General features: G+C 47.3%; 1 pseudogene; it reads right to left on the bottom strand.

The window, feature by feature from the left end:
* Positions 1–6,665: 6,665 nt before the first annotated feature.
* Positions 6,666–21,327, bottom strand: LOC147307605 (uncharacterized; annotated as a pseudogene).
* Positions 21,328–22,003: the final 676 nt, after the last annotated feature.

Here is a 22,003-nt window from a genome sequence, read left to right on the forward strand (position 1 = left end):
TCACTGCACTGTTAATGTTAGCTGTGTTATATTGCTGCTTCTGTTCGGTGGTGTCGAGCCAAACAGACTTTAACATGTGTTTGAACAAGCTGACGGTTCACTCGTTAAGCTGAAAGAAAGATGCTTTAATCACAGCAGTCACACATGTGTCCACTGCACCATTTGGAACTCTTCTTGTTTACACTCGTAATAACACAAACACTAAATCCTCCTGTTTGTAGCAGTGTGTACACCTGAGACTGTCACCTGTCTGTCTGTCCTGCACTCTCTCTCTGTTTCTTTCACTCTGATTGTGGAATAAAAGTATGAACATGTGTTTATAAGTCACACTTGTGTTTGAATCCTGCAGCTTATCACACATTTGATTTCCATGTGTGATGACTGCAAGTGTCCAGAGTGAGGACAGACTGAGGGACCCACTGCTGCACATCATCTGTGAGGCTTTGCACCCCTGATGATCCACCAGGACAAACTCAGCAGTGTGTGAGGAAGAGGAGGAGGAAGAGCCAGCAGCAGCTGACAGATGGAGAGAATAGACAGACTGTTCCCTGTTTGTGAAGGACTGCTAGCAACGTTTAACATAACTAATTGTCTGTGCTGAATCAGTCTTATTAGGTAATGTTCAAATAATGTTATCATCCCAGTGTTTTCAGTGTGGGAGGAAGTACTCAGGGCCTTCAAGTTACACACTATGAAAGGCAGCAACAAGTTTAATGTTCAGAAACCTAAAGTCTGTATCAGCAGCAGAATGGAGCTAAAAATAAATGTTGGTTTCAGTTCTATGAAGCTTTGAGTATTTTGGATCAGTAGCACTGCTGTGTTTGTTTCATCATATTGCTGTAATTGTTTATATGCTTTATATATTCTGAGCTAAGTTGATCTATAGTGTTACATCATATTCTACGGCAGAAAAATGCCCATCACCTTGCCAAGAGGTGCCCGGCAGGTATAGTGTGTCATAAGGTGTGTGGATGAGGACTAGGGCTGCCACAAATGATTATTTTGATAGTCGACTAGTCACCGATTATTTTTGCGATTAGTCGACTAATCAGATCATCATCCATTGGACATAAAACGTACAGCCAATTGCACCAGCAGCATCTGCTCTTATATAACTATCATTAGCTTACAGCTTTAAGTGTTTAAGGTCTGTGCTAACTAAAAATAAAGACAAGATGATAGTTTATTAAAGTTTAATGAAATTTGCAGATTGTTTCGGTGAAGTTTAATAAACTCCTTGCTATCTAAAATATAACAGGACACCGGAGTAAATTCTCAAGCATCTCACACTTCTGATAATCAGCTGTCTGCTTGACGTTTATTCAGCTGTGTAAAAACTATAACTTTAATCTCAGCCAAACCGATTTACTCAGGAACAAATAAAATACTGAAAAAAGCCAAACAATAACATTTTTAAGTTATCTAAGTGACTTATATATATTTAACCTGAGTAGCGAAAGACGGCGGTGGGTTTGAAAACGATTTGCCGGGAGTCCGGTGTTCTCACGGCTCTAGTTAGCCTAGCCCCCGGCTAGCTATCGAGCTAGTGGGTAACAGACGTCTCTGAAAATGTCGGAGCACTTTTGAAAATATGCGGTGTCTTGATAAACTGAGCAGATATTTGAGGTTTACACAGCTACATTCTCGCCTGAAAATATGTTAAACGTTCATTTTGTGACCCAGAAAGAATAATAAGAGTAATATTAAAACTAACTAGCTGCCGCCATTGTTGGAAACTGAGCAGGGCTGCGCTATGAATTCTGGGACACAGCTTCTTCTTCTTCGGGGTTTAACGGCAGCTGGCATCCTTGTACATGCGGTGCTGCCATCTTCTGTTTCAGTCCGTTATTACACTCTTAAATCCTACTACTTATTCCTGCGTCTTTTGGGATCTCAAAGCTTCCAACGACGCGTCGACTATTAAATCAGTCGTCGACGATTTTGATAGTCGACGTAATCGTGACTAGTCGACTAATCGTGGCAGCCCTAATGAGGACCACAATGAGGACCAATGCAAATTCACAGGCAGACATAATATATACATGACTTATGCAAATAGGGTGTAACTATTGCAGTATACAATGTGTTAAGTGGATGAGTTGTACAGGGAGATGGCCACAGGCAGGAATGATTTCCCATTTTGTTCAGTGGTGCTTTTCGGTAATCTCAGTCTCTCACTGAACGAGCTCCTGTGACTGACCAGCATGTCATGGAGTGGGTGGGAGGAATTATCCAACATTGTCCTTATTTTGGACAACATCCACCTCTCTGACTCCACCTTAAGGGAGTCCAGCTCCATCCCCACAACATTACTGGCCTTATGGATGAGTTTATTGAGTCTGTTAGCATCAGCAACCCTCAGCCTGCTCCCCCAGCATGCAACAGCATAGAGGTAAGCACTGGCCACAACAGACGCATAGAAAATCCTGAGAATTTTCTGGCAGATGTTGAAGGACCTCAGTCACCTCAAAAAATAGAGACAACTCTGGCCCTTTCTGTAAAGTGCTGTGTGTTTTTAGCCCAGTCCAGTTTATTGTCTGTGTACTCCAAGGTATTTATATTAATCCACAATGTCCACACTGACCCCCTGGATTGAAACAGGGGTCAAGTGTTTCCTGGTCTTCCTGAAGTCCACGATCAGTTCCTTGGTCTTTGCCACGTTTAGCTGCAGATGATTATGCTCACACCACGTGACAAAGGAGTCGACCACAGCCCGGTACTCTGTCTCATCATCCCTGCTGATGCATCCAACCAGACACATAACATTGAAGACGCATGTATTGTGGTCTTCCTGTCAGGTAATCAACAATCCAGGACCCCAGAGAAGCATCCACCTGCATTGCTGTCAGCTTATCTCCCAGGAGGTTTGGCCTGATGGTGTTGAAAGCACTGGAAAGGTAAAAAAAAAAAAGGGGACCCTCACAGTGCCGGCTGGTCCAGATGGGTGTAGACATGATTAAGCAGGTAGATGATGGCGTCCTTGGTTCCGAGACGGGGCTGGTAAGCGAACTGAAGGGGATCCAGATGTGGTCTGAAAATGGGTCGGAGCTGGTCCAGGATGAGCCTTTCCAGGGTCTTCATGATGTGGGAGGTCAGTGGCCAGTGGCCCCCAGGCCTGTAGTCCTGGGGGCCACTGGGGCGTGGCGTTTTTGGTACAGGGACGAGGCATGATGTCTTCCACAGCACTGGGACCCTCTGCATACTCAGACTTAGCATGAACAGTTTATGGAAGAATCCACAAAACTTCCCTGAGTGGAGTCTCTTCATTTGCATCTGAACCTGGTCTGCAGTAAAAGTGATGTCTATTTGGAGAGAGAGGCTGGCACAGTGGTGTGGCTCTGGATTCCAGGCTGACTACAGTCGAGGTTGTGGGGGTGTGAGCAGTCACTGCAGTGTCAAATATGTTGAAAAACAAATTCAACTCGTTGGCTCTGTTCTCACCTCCCTCAGCTCCCCTGCTGTTGGTTGGCCTGAATCCAGTGATGGTCTTCATGCCATTCCACACCTCTCTCATTGTGTTCTGCTGGAGTTTCCACTCCAGCTTCCTCTCTGATCTTGTCCTTTAGTAACACCTGGACCTTCCTCGCCTCCTCTTTATTGCCCCCTCTGAAAGCCCTCTTCTTGTTGTTGAGGAGGGCTTTGATGTCCTTAGTCACCCACGGCTTGTTATTTGGGAAACAATGGACAGTCTGAGCTGGAACAATGGAGTCGGTGCAGAAAGTTATGTAGTCTGTGATACACTCAGTAAGCCCATTGATGTCCTCGGTGTGAGGCTCACAAAATGTTTCCCAGTCGGTCACCTCGAAACAGCCCTGTAGTTCCGCTAAGGCGTCCTATGACCACCTCCTAATGCTCCTCGTGGTCACAGGTTCCCTCCTTATTATCAGGTGAATCAGGTTGTGATCTGACCTTCCAAGTGGGGGGAAGGAAGAGGAGCTGTATGCATCCTTAGCTTTAGCATACAGTAAGCCTAGGATTCTCTCCCCCCTGTGGTACAAGCCACATATTGTCTGAATGTTGGTAGTGTATTGTCAAGTGTGACATGGTTGAAGTCACCCGAGATCACAAAGAAGGCACTCGGGTGCTGAGTCTGTAACTGGGCTATGGGAGAGTGGATAGTGTCACATGCAGCTGTGGGGTTAGGGAGGGACGTAAACAGCCACCAAGATGACGTGAAAGAATTCCCTGGGTAAATAATACGGCCTGAGTCCTACAGCACACAGTTTAATGTCCGGGCAACAAATCCTTTCTTTAATTGTTATGTGCCCACCTCCTTTCCGCTTACCGCTAGCGATGCTGTCCCTGTCAGGCCAAACAGTGTGGAAGCCTTCCACGGATGCGTTATTTTCGGGAATGTCTCGGTGCATCCATGATTCAGTGAAAAATATCAGGCTACACTCCCGGTATTCCCTCCGACTCCATACCAGCGCTGAGAGCTCATCGATTTTATTTATTAACAATCGCACATTTCCCATTACGATAGACGGTAGACACAGTCTGTACCTGCTCCTCGCTTTGAGCCACCACTGTCTCACCGTCTCCTTCTTTCTTCTTTTCTGTCCTTGACCTCTGCATCCCTGATGTGTTTTTCTTCAAATTTCAGCTGGTACGTCTGTGGGTCTGGCTGGCGATCGTGCCGGCAATCAGCTGATCTTTGGAGTAAACAGTCCGTGTAGTATGTAGGAGTTGTGCCGCAGTCCTGTTCCTTGATAAAAGTAACAGTTCCGCGGCCACCAGCAGAACAAAAGCTCTCTCAAACCACATGATTGAGGGTAAGATAATAAACGGATGAAAGTACAAGTAAGGGAAAAGAATAAGTAAGACAAAAAAAGCTAAACTAATGAGAAAAAGCAAGACCAACTGCAACAAGCCGCATGCTGGTTGGCGCATGCACACTAAAATACACATTGACAGTATTAATAGAGAAAAAATATATAAAATGTACAAATATACAAGCCAGTTTTATAAAGTAATATGTAATAAATAGTGTTATGTATATACAATTGGGTTATCACTTAAACCCCCGGAGAGCAGCCATTTGGCTTTTCTACCTTTAAAACCCGCCTTCCAAATGGCTGGTAGGCTTTTAGCTAGGCTTTAGCTTCAGCCAAGTGGAAGCTAAATTGTCTAGTCATTCATATGTAAATTAGGTTGTTACCTGGGAATTCTGGAGGGAGGGGAGTGGGGGTGTGTGAATGAGGGGGTGGGGGAGCTGCTAAAAGCTGTGCACTTCCTTTTGTGTTCGTCTTGATGCATTCTCAATCATCCAGGGAAATAAATCTCCAAAAGTCACCCACTTGGAGTGTTTCAGTTTGCCATCTTAGGGAGAAATCAACACACATGGGTGTATGTCCTCTGTTGCTGAGATTTATTGATAAAAACAGTACAAAAAACCAACCATTTGCACACATATTTACAAATAATAATAAAAAGTGAGTGAGTACATTACAACATTTTCAGCAATCACTCACAATCCTGGCACTGCCATGGTATCTGTAGTCTGCATTTACCACATGTGTATCTGTAGCAGCGAACACATCGCACAGTGGCATGATTGTTCTTGCAGTTGTGTTTGACCTGACACGTGGCTCTTTTTCCAGGGCTAGGTGTGGAGGGTTGTGTCCGAAGCAACTGTTCTTTTCTTGCCTTCTTCTCAGCTACATGAGAGTGAGCCAGCTCTCGTGCAAGCTCCACCAGGAAGTCCACCCGTCTTTCCTTCGTCCCGGTGCATGCTTGATACAGCACATGTGCATTCAGTGCTGCCATGTCAATCATGTTGTAGAACACGGCAACTGGCCAGCGCCGTGTTCCTCTGCGGACAGTGTACTCCCGAACCATCTGGTCCATCACATCCACGCCACACTTTGTTTTGTTGTAAAGGGTGACAGTGTTTGGCTTCCTTTTGGTAGTGTTATCAGTCTGAACCACGCTGTGCATGCTGCTAAGAATATAGACTGTCTTCTTCCGTTTGGCCGCATACGCCGTCAGCGTGGCATCAGAGGTTGAAAACACCTAAGAAATAAGATAAATTGTTATTTCCATAGCCCTTTTACACACAATGAAATACATAAACATAATGAATTCAATTAGTTCCAGATATCAGATGCACCTTCCTGCCCCACAGTCAGAGAAACATTGGATCATGCTGCAGCTGTGACGACTGAAACCTCAGAAGGAAAAACTCAACTATAGAAAGCAAATAACACAACTCTGACTTTTTATTGTTTGAAATCAGCTTAATGTTTTTCACATAGAACAGAAAATATATTAATGCAACTGACAGAAACTTGTAGGTAAGTTCGAGCCCCGGCTTGGACAGTCTCGGTCGTTGTGTCCTTGGGCAAGACACTTCACCCGTTGCCTACTGGTGGTGGTCAGAGGACCCGGTGGCGCCAGTGTCCGGCAGCCTCGCCTCTGTCAGTGCGCCCCAGGGTGGCTGTGGCTACAATGTAGCTTGCCATCACCAGTGTGTGAATGTGTGTGTGAATGGGTGTGTAAAGCACTAGTCCTTAGGGACGAGAAAAGCGCTATACAAATACAAGCCATTTACCTCTTAAATAAATGTAGTCTGAGACGACTAAAACCGCCCTTCCTTCTATGTTTCTCAGTGCTCCAACTCGTTCCTCCCAGCCTTGTTTGGTCTCGGATCTTTCTCCAATAATAAGCAGCTTGAAGTACTCTTCAGTGGAGAGAGGTTTTGGCTTCACTGATATCTCTCTCAGTCTGTCCAGACACTGAGCAGATCTCTGCAGTAGTGTCTTCACCTCATTTCGCAGATGACGCTTTTCATCCCACAGGTTTGATGTCAGTCCTTCAACAACTGTCTGATCGTTGTTGGTTTTTGGATATTTTTCTTTCAGCTCTTTCACTGTTTGTTTCTCTCTGACTCTCTGATACTCCCAACTGTACTTCTGTAAAAAATGTACATTAATGTGACATTTGCCTGGACACTTGATGCAGAATCCACGTGATGCAGCTTTTTCACAGCCTTCCTTTACTGAATCCCTGGATGTGGAGGAGGGATAGTAACAGGTGACATGACACTGCTGACAGTTGATGAGGAAGTTTCCTTTACCAGAAATACGAGCTTTATAAGGCTTCATGACAGCGACTGTAAACTCAGGGTTCTTATTTCTGTTGATTTCTTCCCCGTGTTCACGAAGTTTTTGTCTTGTGTTTTTTAACTCTTCAAGCTTGGCTAATCCAAGTTTAATCTGCTCCTGCAAATCTTCCACTGAATCCTCGAGCTGCTTTCTTTCTCTGAGGACCTCCTGTGTCAGTGTCAAGCTTTTAGTTTGAATCACATTCAGAGCAGCAAAAAATATCTCCATGCTTTTCGTCCCCATGTTCCAAAACATCTCATTAAAGCTAATATCAGCATTATGTTCATCATGATTATATTGTTCTTCATCGTCATTGTAATTGTCATCAACAGCATCATCTGTGCGTTTTTTGACACATGTGTTTTCTGCAAACAAGGCTGAATCATTGAACTTGAAGTGAACCGGCAGCCCGTCTTTTGTTTTAGGACATGGGACACCTGAAGCTTTTACTGCGTCTAGAACTGGAGGACGTTGGCTGTTTGTGAATGTCACCAGGATCCTGATGTTTTCTGCCACATCTTTGCCAAAGATTGAGAGCACTGAATCAAACACATATTTCTGTGTTGCTGTGAGTTGTGCTAAACCAGCCTGAGCTACAAAACACACAGCATCGATGTCAGTGACACCGTGCTGAGCAGAGAAGAGATTACGTAGCTGCTCTGTGATCTCTCTGTCTCTTTCTATGCCTCTTGTATCTCCAAAGCCTGGAGTGTCAATAATGGTCAAAGAGAACGGGATTTGAAATCCATCCTGGTGGTTGATTTTGTAAACAGTGACTTCAGAGGTCTGACTGTGAGCTCGTGATGTTGACTGATCCTCATTAATGAATTTAAACCTGAAACTGTCCTCCCACTCTACACCAACAATGTAGTTGATCATCCCATCGATCAGAGTGGACTTTCCTGATCCTGTCACTCCAAGAAGCATTATTGTACGATTCTGCCTCGTGATTTCTTCTCCAAAGTTAAACTTCCTGCATCCATCTATGTTCGTGTGTTCTTCTGTCAGAGGCAGTTTGTAAACTGAAGGGGAATCAGATTTGATCTTTTCACTTCTATCTCTCTTCTGCCAAACATGTTTCTTTGTTTCTGCCACTTGAAGTTGTTTTAATAGAAACTTGATTATCCGGGCCGACACCTGCTGAGGTCACTGCTCTGCATCTGAACACATACTCTGTGTTTGGCTTCAGATCTCTCACTGTGACTTCTTCAGCCTTTGCTTCTGTCTTCTGCTGCCATCCATCCTCTCCACTGACACAGTACTCAACAGAGTAGGAGGTGATGTTCTCTGCTCCAAACCTGGGTGGAGAAATCTTCAGTGTCACACTGTTGTGGTTTATGTCAGCTGCTGTCACAGTTCATCCTTTCCCAGAGAGGTGAAAACAAAACACACAACATGCTCTGCACTCAGACTTTCCTTGTACAGATCATTTTGAGACGAGATGATTTTGGTGTTTTCCATCATCCTGGTAAAAGACATTAAAGTGTCAACTTCTCTCTCTTTACAGTCCATCCACTCGTTCAGGTTTTTGCTGCTGAAAGGTGAAGAAAGTCTCTTCTTCAGGATCTCTGCAAGCTCAGCTTCCTCTTCTCCTCCTCCTCGGATTGATGGAAGTTTCTTGGCCAAAGTTTGTTGGAATTCCAGCTTGAACTCAGAGCACATTCCTTTGGCAAAAAAATTAAATCTTTCAATCTGTGGGAACTGCTGTGCAGTGCTGGTTCCCAGTACATCATTGCTCCTCATCTCCAGTGCACTGAAGTCCTCCAGGACTGTCTGTGCTTCTTGAACTAATCTTGTACTGATCTAACGAACGAGTTCAGCAGCAGAAGAATCTAAAGCTGTCAGTGGCAGCAGCCAGACCTTCACTGGTACAGATTTGTCTCCCAGTAATCCTGGCAGGCTTTGGTAGACTTCTACTGCATCTTGAAAGGTTGTTGGTGGTTTTGGAAGACAGAAGTCTCCATAAAACCTGCAGAAGAATTTATGAACACTTTCTTTGTCCTTCTCTTCCATCTTCAGGGAACCTTCACCCTCTATAGAAAGTAAGGGAATCTTCTTGATGGTCACGTTCAAGTTACCCTGAACATCTTGATGATCTTCGTGTTCAGAAACTTCACGGTCAAACACAAAGAAAGCTTGTGCTCCATAAAGAATAGCTGTGACTACATGTGTTGCTAAGCCTTGATCAAAAACATATGGATGCTTCACATTTTTTGTTCCAAGATGATTCATGGACAGCTGCTGGAACTTTGTGGTTGCCTTGTACTTCAGTGTTACTCTGGCCTGATTTCTTTAAGATTTACTATCATTCAGATATTTGGCAGATCCATCAACCTGAACCAGCCCACCTAAGAAACTTGCCTTCAGTGAAGCATCAACATTAAGAGCTGAAGATTTGCCAGAAATCGATTCAGATGCAACAATTTCGAAATCATTAGAGGGGGTTCAGGCCTATGCAGAACAGCAGTGGGGACAGAGCATCTCATTGGTAGATCCCGCACTTGATGGTGACTTGTGCTATGGGCTTGGAGTTGGCCTCTAGTGTTGTACGCCACATCCCCATTGAGTTCCTAATGAAGGCTCTTAGGGTCCCATTGATCTTGTACAATTCTAGGCATTCCAGTATCCAGCTGTGGGGCATTGAGTCATAGGCCTTCTTGTAATCAATCCAGGCAGTGCACAGGTTGGTCAGTCTGGTCTTGCAGTCTTGGCTGATTGTTCTGTCTACCAGTAGCTGGTGTTTTGCGCCTCTGGTATTCTTGCCAATCCCTTTCTGTGTCCCGCTCATGTATTGACCCATGTGCCTGTTCATCTTAGCTGATATGATGCCTGGGCCCTGGTGCTGTCCAACTCTTCATACTGGAGACCCTTTCTTGGATATCTGCCACTGTGATGCTTACTGGACCCTGTTCAGGGAGGTCACTGTGGTCTGCCCTCAGATCCACTAGCCACTGAGCATTGCCGTTATGGGTTGCGTCCTTCTCCCATATGCTCTTCCAGTATTGCTCCGTCTCCAGCCTTGGTGGTGCTGTTCTCTTATTATTATTATTGTTCCCTTACCACTGAGAGTACACCTTTGCTGGTTCTGTGGAGAACAGCTGGTTTATTCTCCTGCCCTCTATCTCTCTGGTGTACCTCCTCAAGCGGCTGGCCAAGGCTGTGAGTCTTTGCTTGGCAGTTTCCAAGGCCTCAGGTATGGACAGCTTGCTGTATTTCTTATGCACCTTCTTTGTCGCACCTTTCAGCAACTCCGTTAGTTGGCTAACAAATGGAAGAAAGCAGGCTTACGTGCATTGAAGGACATATCCTGGTCAAAAATCACTCCAAGATTCCAAAAGGTTGATTCTGTTCATCTGGACGTAGCGTTTTTAGTGAGAGAAACGTTTCGTTACTCATCCAAATGACTTCTTCAGTCTCAGCTGACTGCAGGTTTCCCCAACCTTATAAACAGTACATTCTGCCTATTGCAATTGGATCACAGGGTCAAAGTGTGGAGAAGACACAGAGAATTCTATCCTGACTGCAGAATGGGGAATGGGGATGCTATTGCACAATAGTGTGCGCCCAGGCTGGTGACCAGCATGAGAAGGAGGTTGCAGGCTACTGTGGCTGTCTATGGCTCTTCCACATGCTACTGAGACTTCTTTTTGTTAAATGAATAATTTGTAAAATTGTCAATTATATTTCAAAAGACAATCATTCAAGTCAATAAATTACACCACACAGGAGTCAGTGGCAGAAAAAGCTGTTTGGCACTGTCAGAGAAAATTTTCCTCATAAATAAAGTGCCATTTAAGGGGAAATAAATATTTTTATCGACAACAAAATGACGAATGGAAAATTAAACAGAAAAAATTAAATCACTTCTATTCAGTAAGTAATTATATTACAGTTACAGATCCTGGTACCTTAAAAGGGAAACCATCTAACAAATGTGACAGTATGAGGCCCGTAAGACTGTTGAATTCCAATCTTAAAATTTTATGTCAAATTTGAGCAGAAAACAAAAAAATTATTAATTAATAAAGGCCAGAATTCATATGTAAGCAGAAGGTAAGGTTCAGTGTAAGTAAGTAACATTTATTTATACACCATTTTTTTTCAGAGAGAAATCTACTACAAAGTGCTTTACAGGAAAATAAAAATACATCTGACAAAAACAACATATTACACAAGATTCTGCTGTTTTTTAAAAGAGGCCACAGAGTCAATGGTGCATATGGGGGGGGGGGGGGGGGGGGTAAACTGTTCCCCAATTTTGGCGCTAAGTATAGGGCTTTTGAGATGGGCCACGCCCCCTTCCGCCATGAGAGTAGGCCAGACAAAGGATACCATTTCAGCTGTGGATCATACGTGTTGTGTTGTCAGTTGCAACGTTAGATCTCACGATCATGAAGGCAAGAAGCTGGATAATGGGCTCTCTCTCTTTAATCGTTTTCCATCCTGGAGGCAACGTGAGGGATCCCATGTATCCGATATTACTAAACAAAGACGTCAGGCTTGGATTGACTATGTGCACGAGAAAATGCTAACTTCCTGGTTTGAGACCGGATGTGGGGTTGTGCATTTCCGGTAGCTTTACTTTGCGGTCAATCGCTACTGCGAAGATATACTCCAAAATCATGTCCAAAACTCGAAAATGGAAAGATTGTGTTAAGTTGCAAAGAGCAGAAGGTGGGAACACTCACTGCTGTTGTGTCATAAAAAATCTTATGATCAATTTTGACGTTTAAAGAGTTTAGATCGATCAGTTGTTTACATCACTCAACACAAGCAGAACTGCATCACTGCAGCAGAAGACACCTCGTCCACATTCAGAAGCACATCTCTGTATAGTGACTGGTCTCATGATCTAAACAGGCAAATGTTCAGCATTCAAACTACAGGTGAACAATAGTCAAACCAGATGTTTCCTCGTTATGTCGAGATCAGCTAGTCAAGTACACACCTAGGGATGGGTATCGTTTAGGTTTTATCCGATACCGGTGCCAAATCGGTACTTTTGAAACTGTGCCGGTGCTCAAACCGGTGCTTAAAGAATGGAGAACACAAAATTGGTCCAAAAACCTCTCATGTTCAGCTGTTTTTTGTAAAAAGATAACAATGTTAGCCTTTCTGTAGCTATGGGGCATATATGGTATCACTCTTGGCTGGAAGCAGTGCTTAAACAATGGAAAAAACACAAACTTAAACCCTCTCATGTTTAACTGTTTTCCACTTTTTCTGGGCTTTTAAAAAAAACGCTATGCGTCGCCAGGTGTTTCATCGGATTTGAGGTGTTACCTCCTTTGACAGTATCAGCTTAAAGCACTTGTTGCTGCTGAGTTTGCATACTTTGCTGTGAAGTACAGCCAGACTTTGACCGCTTCGCCTTGGGCATTTTTAATCTGTAGCTCTGTACCTGGCCCCGCCTACTATCCTCGGAAACGTAAAATGATTGGCTAGAAGTGTATCCCAGCTCAGGAAAAAAAAGCACCGAAATAAAGCACCGAAATGTGCGCTGCTTTTCGGTCTGGTTACTACCGTTTATGTCAGAACCGGTGCCATCATGGCACCGGACACCGGTACCCATCCCTATACACACCTGCACAGCATGTTAACAAACCGTGAAAAAAGCCACACAAAAAATGAATGATTGCTGGTAAGGGTTTCTGTACATTAGTATTTACGAAGGGTATGTTGTGACTTACCTTCAAAATTACAGCGGTCCCTCGCTATAACGCGGTTCACCTTTCACCTCGCTGTTTCATGGATTTTTTAGTGCAAGTTTGCATTCTTTTTTTACGTCACATTGTGTCCTGATTGCTGCAGACGATCTCCTCCGTGACGTCTCTCCTGTACAGTACAGAATCGCTGGATCGATGCTAGCAGTGTGACTCTGAAGTGCAGTACTGTATGTCCACGATGTCCACGAAATGTTTTGCACTGTCAAAAAATAAAATTGGCTACTTGATTTTACCTCTCGCTGGTTATTTTTTAGAACATAACACCCGCGATAAACGAGGGACAGCTGAGAAATATAACATTTGAATCCCTTTTCTCTTTTGCTCTGAGGCGCGGGGGGAAAGATATCGACAAGTCGATGAACATCATTTACAGATATGTTGGGTAAATGCCCAAGACATCTATAGAAATGTAAATCTCCGCTTGATTCATTCATTTGCTTAACTTGTTTTGGACCGTAAACCAGGCGCGAATAGGACACCGGAAACAAAGCTCCCCACAGGAGTTTCCGCACTGGAAGTAGCATATGCTAACGTGCACATAGTCAATTGCAGCGGTGAGACGAGCGGATATCGAGTTCTCTGCAATCCCCAGCTTTTTTTGGTTTGCTCATGGCATTTTCTTTCCGGTGAGTTCTAAATTAATTCATATCACTCTTGAAAGGCTTTTAGTGTTATTTTCAATGTGCTGAGGTCATAGATAATGAGATAAAACATGCTAATGTGTGATGCTGCAGAACCACGTCATGTCGACTGAGTAGCTTATGATTTGGCATTATTACAGGCAAACCAGCATATGAAATGGATGTAACAAATCCAGACTGGGCACCAACACTGCACATGGGGCACGACGACATACCTGTATCAGACTCGGACCGGCACTCAAGGCATACGCAACGGAAGCGAAAAAGAGCACCCATCGGAGGTAAACAACCCCCCCCCCCCTCTAAAAATATACTAAATTGCTATCACTGTACACTAATCCGCACATAACTTCCAGATGAATCACACACCTGTCATTGGAATATTGGTGTACATTTACCTTATGTCTAATTTTATCTTACAGGCTTTCGCTATGCAGCTGCAGAGTCTGAAGGTGTGCCCCGTTCAGAATCAGAATCAGAATCAGAAAGGGTTTTATTGCCAAATGTTGAGCAGGTTTACAACATTAGGAAATTGCTGCGGTGCTTCAGTGCAAACAGTGTCATAAATTAAGCTTAAATAGACATGAAAATAAAAATAAGAATAAGAATTAAAAGTGCTAAGTAGATAGATATATACATGATATATACATGAGTGCAGGTGGTGATCAGTGCCAAACATGGAATGATGCAGTGACACAGCGTAGGGTCATGTGTTAGTGGTGGGAACAGTCATATGGTTATTGTTCATGTGTCTGACAGCAGAGGGGAAGAAACTGTTCTTATGGCGAGAGGTTCTGGTGCGAATGGACCGGAGCCTCCTGCCTGAGGGGAGCAGGTCAAACAGACTGTGTCCAGGGTGAGAAGGGTCAGCTGAGATCCGGGCTGCACGCCGCAGTGTCCTGGAGGTGTACAGGTCCTGCAGAGATGGGAGTCTGCAGCCAATCACCTTCTCAGCAGAGCGCACAACACGCTGCAGTCTCTGTTTGTCCCTGATAGTGGCTCCAGCGTACCACACGGTGATGGAGGAGGTGAGGATGGACTCGATGATTGCAGTGTAGAACTGCATCATCGTCCGTGTTGGCAGGTTGAATTTCTTCAGCTGCCTCAGGAAGTACATCCTCTGCTGGGCTTTCTTAATGACGGAGGTGATGGTGGGCTCCCACTTCAGGTCCTGGGTGATGGTGGTACCCAGGAAGCGGAATGAGTCCACAGAGGTGATGAGGGTGTCAGTCAGGATGATGAGGGGAGTGGAGCTGTGTGCTTCCTGAAGTCCACAATAATCTCCACTGTCTTCTGGGCATTCAGCACCAGGTTGTTGTGGCTGCACCAGGACACCAGACGTTCAACCTCCCTCCTGTAGGCAGACTCATCCCCGTCCGAGATGAGTCCAATAACGGTGGTGTCATCTGCAAACTTGATTAGCTTGACAGACTGGTGGGTGGAGGTGCAGCAGTTGGTGTACAGGGAGAAGAGCAGAGGAGAAAGAACACAGCCCTGAGGGGAGCCGGTGCTGATGGTCCGGGAGTCCGAGACATTCTTTCCCAGCCTCACATGCTGTTTCCTGTCCGTCAGGAAGTCAGAAGTGATCGATGAAGATATGACATAAGACCAACAACAAAATCACAATGTCATGGAGGCAGTGGACAGCAGTTGTGTTGGACAAGTGGAGGTTGAGGTACCAGCTGCAAATGTGGACAGTGGTGATCGGACAGACAGCATCACGGAAGCTAAAGGGCAGACGAAGGATTGTGTGTGCAATGAACAGGGCAGAGCAGAAATAAACCGGCTGTTGGAGGAGAACAGACTGCTTCAATCACAGTTGCAAAAGACAGAGCTGAATGAACATTTCTTAAAGGATGATACTGAAAAAGTAAGATATTACACTGGACTACATTGTTATGCTGTCTTAATCTCCCTCTTCAACACTGTCAAAGATTTCCTGCCAATATCGAAGAAACTGACAAAAGGCTACTGTCAACTTGATGCAAGGGACTTTGAACAAACGAGAGCAATTGCCCACCTGAGAATTCATGTTGAGCGAGTAATAGGTAGTTTGCGCAACAATTTCCAAATGCTAGAAACTACAATGCCAATCCGATTACTCTTATCATGTGAGGGTGAAGACACAACACTGCTTGATAAGATTGTTAAGGTTTGCTGTGTTTTGGTGAATATGTGCCCCAGTGTGGTTGTCAAACCAGGGCCAAATGAAACCTGCTCTTGTTGAGTATTCATAAAACTGTTGTGTTGCATGTGTAGTTCATTGTAAATAATTGTACTTTGTGTGAAGTGGTTTCAATAAAACAGAAAAGAATAGTATATATATATATATATATATATATATATATATATATATATATATATATATATATATATATATATATTTATTCTTGATCTGTTCACATGTACTTAGCAAGTACATAAAAATGAAATGCAAACTATTTACATGGCAACACACAGCTGGCTCCAATCTTGAACCACAAAATGAAACATTACAGGCTATTTAGAGCAGCACGTTGTTTGGAAAAGTATTTCCCAACAAGTTCAGGAAGGCACACTTTAAGAAAGAAGTCTTGTGCTTGGTTTAAACGCGGTTCCCAGAAATCCACATCAGGGAAGATGCGCATCACAGCAAGGTCTCTCTGTGTCCACACAACGAGGTCACAGTGGTCGTCTGGGTTTCCACTACACTTCCTTATTTCATACGGGTCCACAGTGATAACAGAGCTGTATGTTTAAATTTGTTTCCAAAATCCCTCAGTTAGGACATGCTATATTGTATTTAGATGGAATCTAGCGAGCTAACTTCCTGCTAATTTCGTTTTCATGGATGCCTGGATGATAAACTCAATTGTTACACATGGTAGAGCAGAACGCTGATCATTTTATTACAGATGAAAGACTTTAGATAGTTTTTTAACACTCAGTGATGCCACGGTGATCGTGTGATTCATGGACCTGCAGCGGAGTTCGAGCCCAGACACGGCTAGCGATGTCAGACTTAAAGACCGGATAAAGAGTGATATGAACATATCTATAACTTACCGGAATGAAAATGTCTGGAGCACACCAACAGATATTTGGAGATGGAAGAGAACTGGATATCAGCTGGTTTCACAGCTGCTATCCAGACTAGTGTCACGGACCGCCGGGGCAGACCGTGTGGAGTGAGTGGAGGACCCAAGAGCAAACAGAGGTGAGGACACAAAACCGGACTTAACAGAAGGCGAGCCTTTATTTAGGGCCAAAAACATAAGGAACAAGGCAGCAAAGGAACTGAGGGAAAACCCGAACATAGACTGGGAAAACTATGGCTAAACAAGGTACAAACTAGGACTAGTTGAGGCTGGGGAACTATGACAAGGGGTAGGGGAGATAACACAGACGACGCGACACAGACTACATGAAACACAGAGACCAAATACACAAGAGGGATGATCAGGGGAAGTGGCCACACATGGGAACACAGCTGACACAGATAAACATAACAAGACATGGCAGGAGTAAACAACACTGACGGGAGACTGTCAAAGTAAAACAGGAAGTACACAGAGGTGCAAACAGGAGGAGAGAGAGAGAGCACGGGCATAGTGGGCTGGGGAAACATGGAATAAAACATAAGGAGAGACGAGGGCTCACAGATACACAGAGGGGCACACAGGGGGCAAAAGCCACGAATGGAAAACACTAAGGGAACAACACAAGAGGGCAACTCAGAAAACACGGCCTAAAATAAGGAACGAAATACAAAAATACAAAGAACTAAGAATACTGGGCCCACATGGCCCAGGACCATGACATCACCCCCCCCTAAAGGGCCGGCTCCCGACAGCCCAAACCCGAGAAACAAAACAAAAACAGAAAACACCCCACCCAGGGCGGGAGGCGGGGGACCAGGACGGAGGGATCAGGACGGGAAACAAAAAACAAACAACAGAAAACACAGGAGCACATGACCGTAGTCCAAATAAGGTTCAGGGGGCCGACCCAGAGCCCACAGGCACAAGAGTACACGGGTCACACGGTGGGGGGGCCGACCAGGCGGGTGGCACAGGTGGCAGAGTTGGTCCGGAGGCCGGCCGTGCGGAAGGCAATGGCGGCGGCGACGAAGGAGACGACGGAGCAGTTCAGGGGGCCGGCCGCGCGGAAGGCAGCGGCGGCGACGAAGGAGACGACGGAGCAGTTCAGGGGGCCGGCCGCGCGGAAGGCAGCGGCGGCGACGAAGGAGACGACGGAGCAGTCCAGGGGGCCGGCCGCACGGAAGGCAGCGGCGGCGCACCAGTGTCAGGCGCACTGGCTGAGGCCCGGTGGACACAGGACCAGACGAGGCTGAAGACTCCGATGAGGCCGGACCAGACGAGGCTGAAGACTCTGAGGCTGAAGCCGGAGCCGGACCAGGCGGAGCAGGAGCAGCTGATGCAGAGGCCGGGCCGGGCGAGGATGAAGGCTCTGAGGCTGCAGCTGACGAAGCACAGGCCGGAGCTGCAGCAGACGAAGCACAGGCCGGAGCTGCAGCAGACGAAGCACAGGCCGGAGCTGCAGCAGACGAAGCACAGGCCGGAGCTGCAGCAGACGAAGCAGATGCAGAAGCCGAAGGTGGCTGGATGGGCGGCTCGGGCCCCCCAGCAGACGTGGCATGAGGCTGGATGGGCTCCTCGGGCCCTCCAGCTGACGAGGCATGAGGCTGGATGGGCTCCTCGGGCCCTCCAGCTGACGAGGCATGAGGCTGGATGGGCTCCTCGGGCCCTCCAGCTGACGTGGCATGAGGCTGGATGGGCTCCTCGGGCCCTCCAGCTGACGAGGCATGAGGCTGGATGGGCTCCTCGGGCCCTCCAGCTGACGAGGCATGAGGCTGGATGGGCTCCTCGGGCCCTCCAGCTGACGAGGCGTGAGGCTGGATGGGCGGCTCAAGCCCCCCAGCAGACGTGGCATGTTGCTGGACGGGCTCCTCGGGCCCTCCAGCTGACGAGGCGTGAGGCTGGACGGGCCTCTCGGGCCCTCCAGCTGACGTGGCATGGTGCTGGACGGGCTCCTCGGGCCCCCCAGCCGACGTGGAAGGAGGCTGGACGTGCTCCTCGGGCCCTCCAGCAGGAAGAGACGGCTGAAGCAGAAGGCAGTCTGAGGCGGAGAGAAAGCTCACGCCATTCCTAGCAGGCCGAGAAGCAACCTGTACAGCAGACGTGGCATGAGGCTGAACGGGCCCCTTGGACCCTCCAGCGGAGACAGGAGGCTGAACGGGCTCCTCGGGCCCTCCAGCTGGAAGAGACGGCTGAAGCAGAAGGCAGTCTGAGGCGGAGAGAAAGTTCACGCCATCCTTAGCAGGCTGAGAAGCAGCCCGTACAGCCGACGAGGCATGAGGCTGAACGGGCCCCTCGGACCCTCCAGCGGAGACAGGAGGCTGAACGGGCTCCTCGGGCCCTCCAGCTGGCGTGGCAGGAAGCAGCGGTGTCGCTGCGGGGTGCCGGCCTGGCACACCCGGGCATCCAGCAGTGGATGCAGGTCGGGCTGCGAACTGGGCAGGGAGCTGCGCTGCTAGCTGGGCTGAAGCCTGTGGCGAAACGGACCGCTGGGACATAACTCCACGCTCTGAGAGGGCAGGTGAAGAACTGTCCTTAGCACCTGCAATCTTCAAACAGGGGTCAAGAAAGTGAACGCTTTTAATGTTCACAGTACCGGCGTTAGACTCTGAGAACACAACGTCTCCTGAGTCAACAGTCTTAGAATCTTTAAACTCAGAGTTCATTGTCTCAGGTTTAATGTGAGAAAACTTGGTCACATGGACGACCTCCACATGGCTGCCAGCGGAAATATTGCCTAGGGGTACGTTTCCAGTGTCACGATCAGTAACACATACAATGTTATTCGTCATGTCACAGAAAACCAAAGTAGACTGCACTTCAAACTCAGCCTTGGGATCATTAGCTTCATGGGGCGTGGCTGAGGGAGCAACACCTGAAACAGAACTTTGTCCTTTTAAGCCATTAACGTGGCTTCTGCTGCCCTTGGCTGCCCTCGCTGTGGAGCTAAACACAGTTTCCTTATCTCTCACAGCATCCAGAACACAGTCCAGGTTATCCATAGACCCTCTAGCATGAGTCATGACTGTCTCAGGCCGAGCATATTCTGACACACAATACACCTTCTTGGCTAACGTGCCCATGTACTCACTGTTTATCAGTTCGCCACCTGGTCTCAGGTCCTGGACTGAATTACTCCTGGCAGAGGTGGAAACAGGTGCCCTGCCCTCACGGAATGGAGGAGGGTTAATTTCTGGGTCTAAGTTCCCATGCCTAGAATTCACAATGGCGTCCTCACCAACTAGAGTGGGTTCATGGTCACCATTCTCAGACGCATTCAACTGGGAGTCAAAAGGCTCAGTTATATAAGCCACACAGGAAACAGTCTCTGGTTTCTCTAAATCATTAACATGGTATCGGATTTCCTTATCTGCTCCCTCAGAACAGGTAGACACAGCCCTGCCATCCGCGCTACATGACACTGGCAGGGTTTCTGTTGGCGCTTGTACGGCCACATGAAGAGCTTCTACATCACAATTCCTGGAAACCCCACTTAATGGGTCACGCTCAGTTTTGCTCACATTTTCAGCAACAAGAATGCCCCCAGACTCATCATCAGTGATTGAGTGGTGGTTAACACAGGTCACACATGGAAACGCTAAACATTCATGTTGAGACACTCTACAACCCTTGGGGGGCCTCTCTAGCTGTTCAATTTCAGTCTTGCAGCTCGTAGTATTACTATCAGCTGGTCCATTTACAGTCTCTTTAGTCTTGGCTGGTAAAACAGATATTTGCACGGACTCTGGCTCTTTGATACGATCGCCTCTCTTATGGCTGAGCCCGCAAGGCAGTAGTTCAGCAGTGGAGCAAAAGCACGTGGAGCAAAAGCACAGTCACTCACCTCCATTTCGGAAGGGGCACGAGATGAAACGAGACCCTCCACAACCGCCAGCTGCCGCGCGGCGCCACGGTGACGTCGCCGTCGCCTCTTCCCTGAAGGCAATGCGGTGACGGAAGCTCCGGTTGCAGGGGAAGTGAAAGGGGGCAGGCCCTGACAGCTCCGCGGGCCCCCAAGAGCGAGGCGCGTTCCCCGAAAGACTTGCTCACAGTCGGGGGTCAGCCACGGCTTCCACCGGAGCTTCTCCTCCAGCTCCGCGAGAACCACCTGCTCCCGTTCAGCGATGTCCTGGGCAGTGATTTGTGGGGACATCTCCTCAGAGCCGAAAATCACTGTTGACACGGACTCGGAGGCGGCTTCGGCCAGCGGTTCCGGCCCAGGCGACTGCTCTGACGACACCCCGGACTCTGGCTGCGCTGACGTGCGGCGGCGACGAAGGCGCCGCTTCCTCCTAGCAGCGGCTGTTGACACAACATTGATAGCTGTGACGGCTGGCTCCTCATCCTCCGACCACATCCGTGCCAGAAAGGAGGCTGGAGAAGCGAAGTCCGAACGAAACGGCGAGGGTGAGCGGCTCGTGTACGAAGGAATGGATGGTAGCGACCCCAGGTTGCGTCCGAGTCTCAGTGAGCCAACTTTAATCACCCCGGAGCCGCAAGATGGTGGAGGCGGTGATGGGGAAGTTGCGTGACAGCGGAACGGTGGTGACGTGGCCCGTGCGCTGGGCGCCTGCTCCTGAGGACGGGGTTGGAGGATGGTGCGGAGGTAATCAGAAATCAGGGGGGGTAGCGCCTCCCACAGCCAGGGGAACACGGTTACGCTCACCCGCAATGGGTGAAGCAACTCCTCCGTATCCTCCTCCCCGGAACGCTGCATCCACTGACAGCATAGCGCTTCCACTGTCTGAACGACCTCCCTTCTCTGTGTCGCTGGGTCCATACTGGTCGCGTCGTACTGTCACGGACCGCCGGGGCAGACCGTGTGGAGTGAGTGGAGGACCCAAGAGCAAACAGAGGTGAGGACACAAAACCGGACTTAACAGAAGGCGAGCCTTTATTTAGGGCCAAAAACATAAGGAACAAGGCAGCAAAGGAACTGAGGGAAAACCCGAACATAGACTGGGAAAACTATGGCTAAACAAGGTACAAACTAGGACTAGTTGAGGCTGGGGAACTATGACAAGGGGTAGGGGAGATAACACAGACGACGCGACACAGACTACATGAAACACAGAGACCAAATACACAAGAGGGATGATCAGGGGAAGTGGCCACACATGGGAACACAGCTGACACAGATAAACATAACAAGACATGGCAGGAGTAAACAACACTGACGGGAGACTGTCAAAGTAAAACAGGAAGTACACAGAGGTGCAAACAGGAGGAGAGAGAGAGAGCACGGGCATAGTGGGCTGGGGAAACATGGAATAAAACATAAGGAGAGACGAGGGCTCACAGATACACAGAGGGGCACACAGGGGGCAAAAGCCACGAATGGAAAACACTAAGGGAACAACACAAGAGGGCAACTCAGAAAACACGGCCTAAAATAAGGAACGAAATACAAAAATACAAAGAACTAAGAATACTGGGCCCACATGGCCCAGGACCAT

The sequence above is a fragment of the Aulonocara sp. 'chitande type north' Nkhata Bay genome, linkage group LG18, assembly GCF_057382095.1.
Source record: "Aulonocara sp. 'chitande type north' Nkhata Bay isolate Kocher_YH1m ecotype deep benthic linkage group LG18, A_spYH_male_GT1.1, whole genome shotgun sequence".
NCBI lineage: Eukaryota > Metazoa > Chordata > Actinopteri > Cichliformes > Cichlidae > Aulonocara > Aulonocara sp. 'chitande type north' Nkhata Bay.